Here is a 6,000-nt window from a genome sequence, read left to right as displayed (position 1 = left end):
AAAACATGTGCAATCCTTAGAGAAAAGTTTCCCTTAACATATTTGAAGGAAAATATAAAATCACATTCGCTTTATATTTTAGCCCCACTTATATTTTTGGAAAGAGTATTTCCAATAAATCCATTAGTATTTACTTTACATAACACATAATGCTGTACTCTGCTACAAAAGTATCTGACGAATCTGATACTTTTTAATTACCAAGCATTTACAAAGAGGCACACAGAAAACAGAGAATTTGGGTCCAATCTATACAAACCAAAATAACATGGAGATTTACAACGTAGTAAATATTTGTCCTGTGCACTAGTATAAAAATTTAGATAACTGAAAATTACACATAAACACTTATCATCTTAGCAAAAGCAATGTTCAAATCAAGTCCAGCATGGTGTTCAAAGCAAGACATCATCTCTACACACACACACACACACACACACACACACACACACACACGCCAGGTGTGGTGGTACGTGCTTGTAATACCAGCTACTCAGGAGACTGAGGAGGAAAAACCGCCTGAGCCCGAGAGGCCGAGACTGTAGTGTGCTGTAATTGTGCCATTGCACTCCAGCCTGGGTGACCCTGACTCAACAACAAAGAGATTTGGACAGCTGGCAAAAGCATGCTTTCCCTCATGACAGTATAAATAAAGAGAATCTTACCAAGGTGACATATAAGATGGGACCAAAAAAACCCAAGAATTATCTTTTGGAGGGTGGGCCTCTGAGTTTGTTCCTCTGGATCAAAAGGTTAATCAAAGTTTTTAATCTGGAAGTTTTGAGGAGGTTGCATCATGATTTGTGGAAGAACCATCCGAGTTGTGGCAGACAGGTGACTGGTTCTTCTACATGACAGTGGCAAACAGGTGACTGGTTTTTCCACCATGACAGCATGCTTGCCCCTTGCCTCTGAGTGTTTAGCAGTTTTTGACCAAAAACAGCATGACCCATGTGCCCCACCTTCCTATTCACCTGCTCTCGCCCCAAGCGACTTTTTTTATTTCCCCAATGAAAGAGTCCTCAAAGGGAGATATTTTGCTGATGTGGAAGAGATGAAACAAAAAATGGCAGAAACACTACAAGGCATCACAGTTGATGAGTTTGGGCAACCCCCTTGGGTCCCCTCCCACTGTGGGAACTTTTCTGTATTCTCAATAAATCCTGCTTTCTACCAAAAAATAAAATCGATGAGTAGTGGAAAAAGCATCTCCGTAGGTGTGTAGTGCATTAAACAGAGAGTACTTTGAAGGTAGCACAGTTTTTTAATAAATAAATTCTGGGTTTCTTGGGTCCTCCTTGTATAGTTCTTAAAGAAGACGAACAGCAGTGTCCAATGCAGACAGATGAGTATATTTTTTATTAATAATATATGGCACAAAATCAAGATCTGTGTAATTGACTGTTTTAGAGACAGGTTTCTTTATACAGTAGAAATCTGTACATAATTCTAGTGATTAGGTGCCATTAGTTTCTCCTCAAATTATGATTTTTAAAAAGATTTCCTGAACTAACCCAGACCTCCCTGTTATGTAGTTCTCTGTGAACAGTTGTATGGACTACCACTACTATCAGTCTTTTATATTATATAAACTATTGTCAAATACATTTTTTAATTTAATTATTACACCTGTGCAGTACGTGATCAGGGCTCTCTATCTTCATTCTTAAAGTGGGTTGGAGAGATTGCTACTTCGAATACCTCCAGAACTTGAACTTGTGGCTAGTTTTTCCAGATCTCATTACTTTTACCTTGTGAATTAATTTTTTGGGAAATGCTTCGGTAGGGCAAAGAATATTTTTGCACTGTGAACATTCATTACCTCAAGCATATATGTAAAGATTTTCATTTAATACTCTATTTACGTCAGAAAAATTAACATGTATTTCTATGTAGCCTAGTTTTAGATGTCAGAGTATGTAAAATGACTTATAAAAGTAGTTGACTGAATTGTGCACTTTTATACTAGAAAAAGGAATTCTTGACTATTAAATGTCAGAAGAAATTAAGATTAAAAGTAATTCTATGTAACTGTTACAGTGTATTTTGGAGAACACGAATATTTCCTTTGGGTAGTTAGATGAAAAACATTCTTACTTGATATTAATTTTATCACTGACAGCTATTTGTCCTTTAAGAGTACACTTCTGAAAGCTGATATAAAGAGCCATAGTTTCAATAACGTGGATTGACAAAGACTGTCTTGAAAAAACTGATTAAGTGTGGTAGGGAACATGTAGGCTGACTATAGATGAGCACTTGCTTTGTAGATCCAGGATAGGTGTCTTGAAATAATCAAGAAAAAGGATAGGTCCTGGTGAATACCTTCAAAATGAGCACCAGCTTCTAATGGTTTGCATTCTTAGGTCATCTTTATTTAATTTTGAACTGAAATTTTATATAATATGCTCTATTTGTTAGTAGGCGAAAGAGATGTTCTGGAGATTCCCATGTACAGGCAAACCTACCTATAAGCATAGGTGGTACTGAGATTTAGTCTTTAAGCACTTACCTTTTACACTTGCTTCTCTCTTTCTAGGAGGGGCTATCAATAGGCAGCCTATGTGATTGAGGATAGAGCAGCAGCAGGAAGCAAGAAATATTAGAAATCAAGAATCCTGAATTCTCAAATAAGGAAGGTTTCCTGTTCTTACATTTAAATATGGGTTTGTCTGAGCTGGGAATTTACAACGCTTCAGAATACTAGGGTATGTTTTACTGAAATCATTAGGAAGATTATTTTTTCCTATCAAAATTGTCTCCTTAACTGATATATCCTAGTACAGAGCATTCATAGTGAAATATATGCTCTGTTTTTTAATATACATTGCACTATAAAGCAGTGAGCAAATTCTGTTAATTTTGTAGCTGTATCATAAAGTCAAATGATGTTATTAGACTATTTGATTATGAAACTAAATTGATACTTTATAAAAATTATTGAAATGAAAGCCATTAATTTAAACACGTGAATAATTGAAGGGTATTTTTGTTACATATAAAGACACAAAATGGTTAATACTTGAGGGATATTTTTATTGTATTTAAAAAAAATTTTAGGATGATTTTCTTCAAAACTAGAATCATTTTTTAAAAACAGAGTAATAGTTAATTTTTTGCTACATTAGTTTAAAATATGAACTTTTAAAACCTCACAACTTAGAAATTAAATCAGTTATTTCAGTGACAGATTTTACTTTGAAAGCCAGAATATCTTTGAAATTTTCCTGAGTGGATATTAAGTCAACCAAAATGATTTTTTAAATCCTATTTTGTAAAAATTTTTCTGTAACAACTTTTTAATTATTACATTATGTGTAACTTAATGCTTTAATATCTGTTAATGCTTTAGTGTGTGTTAAAAGTAACTTTATAATTTTCTTACAGTATACGTTAACCAAAAAAAATCCACTTAATTTCTAAAAATCTATTTTGATGTTTTTCATTTACCTATTCTTTAATCACTCTTAGACTTCATTGAAGTATGCTATGAAGACTTTACTCAGGATAACTGAATTTTTTTGTTTCTCCTGTGAAACTAAAAACATTAGCTTTGCTTAACTCTTCTGAGACCAGAAATGGCTGCCATTATTTCTTAGTCATAGCAAAGATAATATGTCTACTATAGATGGCTTGTTTTCTGACTTACATTTTTCTTAACCAGGTAAGATAATTCTGCTATAAGAAATTTTTCTGATGGCTGAACCTGAGCCAAAGAAAATTAACTTATTTTCTGGTGTTAACTAAATTATCATTAGGAAATTTAAGTATTTACAGATATATCATATGATATATGGCAGTAGGTTTCCCAACTACTACTACTTTTTTCTTTTTCGTATAATTTTCCTACAGTATACATTAACCAAAAAAACAAATCCACTTAATTTCTAAAAATGTTTTGATTTTTTTCATTTACCTATTCTTTAATCACTCTTAAGTATGCTATGAAGATTTAATTCAGGATAACTGAATTTTTTTTGTTTCTTCTTTGAGAAATAACAGTGGACTCTTTTCTTCAAATGAAACTTTAGACAAATCCAAAGCAATTATGTCTGAGGAAGAAAAATGCAAAAATCTTGCCTAGAACCCTGTTATTTGAAACAGATCTAGCTGGAATGACTCATGTTAAAACTGTCAAATTAAAAATTGTTAAGGAAAGAATGCCATTTAGATGATGCCAATAGAGGAAATTTAATTAAAAAAAAGAGATTGTGTAATTTCAGTGTCTTTGAAAGATTTGATGCCTTTGCTATAGAGTAAGTTCTTAAGCACATTGCTTTCTTTGGATCTTAGTAAATGCCACTGGTTGAAATAACTAAAATAATAAAATACTTTAATTTCCATATATGTCATGAAGTTTGCAAGTTCCAATAAAAAATCATTAAGAACTCATATCTCTCACATGTGTATTTACATATTGCAGTTGTCTTTTGTTAATTAACCAAGTTTTTTTTGTTAGTGTAGTTAAGCTAGTTAATGTTTATAAGACCTTGCATAATACTTAGCATATGCCATTCATTCTTCTAAGAATTATTAATTAATTCCTGTTATTTCCCATAAAAACCTTAGCGGTAAGTTCTGTTATTCTCCTCTTCACAAAGAAGTAACTGAGGCACAGAAAGGCTATGTAATTGGCTCAAATTTACACAGAAGACAAGATGTGAAGGTAGACGATGAATCCAGAACCTCTACATATGTGCCTTAATAATTTTACAAAAAACATTGAAGGAAACAAATTTTTGCTTATTACTATTTAATATTTTTATTAATTTTATCTAACTTTAACTTTAAAGTAGGAATAAAAATGCATCTTGAAACTAGAAAAATAGGAAGCACTTAAAAGATTTTACTTTCAGACTGGACAAGGTGGCTCATGCCTGTAATCCCAGTACCTTGGGAACCTGAGGTGGCGGTATCAATTGAGCCCAGGAGTTCAGTACCAGCCTGAGAGACCCCCCCAAAAAAAAAAATTTTGCTTTTAAATATTTTAAAAATTATAGATGTAGCATTAATATAATTTCAAACCTAAGCAATTTCATACAGTGTATGCCATATGGTAAGCAATTGTGTAGATAGTTATGATATGGAGTTCTTTGAACTAGAATTACTATTTGTAGTGAGTTATTAAAAATATGAGAACTGGGCCATTGTCAGGCCACTGCCTTGCTAAGCTGTGGTGTGGCCATGTGTTCTTTGAGCTATGACCAGGCCATGTGTCTTAGGCTTTGATCCCCTCTCCTACCTTGAGGAGGTGAATCTCCTCTTTCTCAAATTTACTTTTTAAATAAACTATATTATCTAACCTAATTAGACTGTTTTGTTGCTACTTGTAACAAGGCTTCCAAGGATCACATTTTTTTGTAGAGAAGAGGAATACCATCCTCAATTCATAGTACTTGAAAGTAAGCTGAACTGGCTTCTACCTGTCTGAACTGATTTAATATAATAAGGTCACATTTTCTAATTTTCCTATCAAAGCCTTCTTACCTAACAGGAAAAGAAACATCACTTTTTAATAGAGTAGTAAAGAGTAACTCAGCTTATATTTTGGCTGCTCCTAAAGTGACTCATGAGCTTTGTGAAAATGTGTTAAATGATTAGAACCACATATAGTCTGTTTTACTCATACTTGTATAAACATATCTTGATATGTTTTAAAGTCTAGAAAGACGAAGATCACAACATACTCACTAAGGAATAATATAATTTATCTAGATTCCATTATTGTCTTAAATCTTTTAGACTATTGCAGTTGAATTGTTAAAATTCAGTTTTACTTTTGTAACCATAGGTATTTTCTTTGCAGATTTCACAGTCTCCCTACCTACCATAATAGAAAACATACTCCATCTTAAATTATTTAAATAATATAAACTCATTCTTATACAATTATTTAATAGTATTATCAGATAAACTTTTAATTATAATTGATGCAGAGGAATTTTGACAGGCCAGGAAATATATCAAAATAAAGAATGTTGATTTATATTCCTTTGAGTG

The 6,000-nt window shown here is 32.5% G+C and overlaps 1 protein-coding gene across 1 annotated transcript in view; it reads left to right on the top strand.

Annotated features, from left to right (window-relative positions):
- The window catches only part of SCAF11 (SR-related CTD associated factor 11), a 51,449-nt gene that overhangs the window by 9,488 nt on the left and 35,961 nt on the right, over nt 1-6,000 (top strand). The window lies entirely within an intron of this gene.

The sequence above is a fragment of the Carlito syrichta genome, unplaced genomic scaffold (assembly GCF_000164805.1).
Source record: "Carlito syrichta isolate Samal-C Ts95f unplaced genomic scaffold, Tarsius_syrichta-2.0.1 Scaffold79433, whole genome shotgun sequence".
NCBI lineage: Eukaryota > Metazoa > Chordata > Mammalia > Primates > Tarsiidae > Carlito > Carlito syrichta.
The sequence above is the reverse complement of the archived record's forward strand: the minus strand, read 5'-3'. Positions and strand labels throughout refer to the sequence as shown.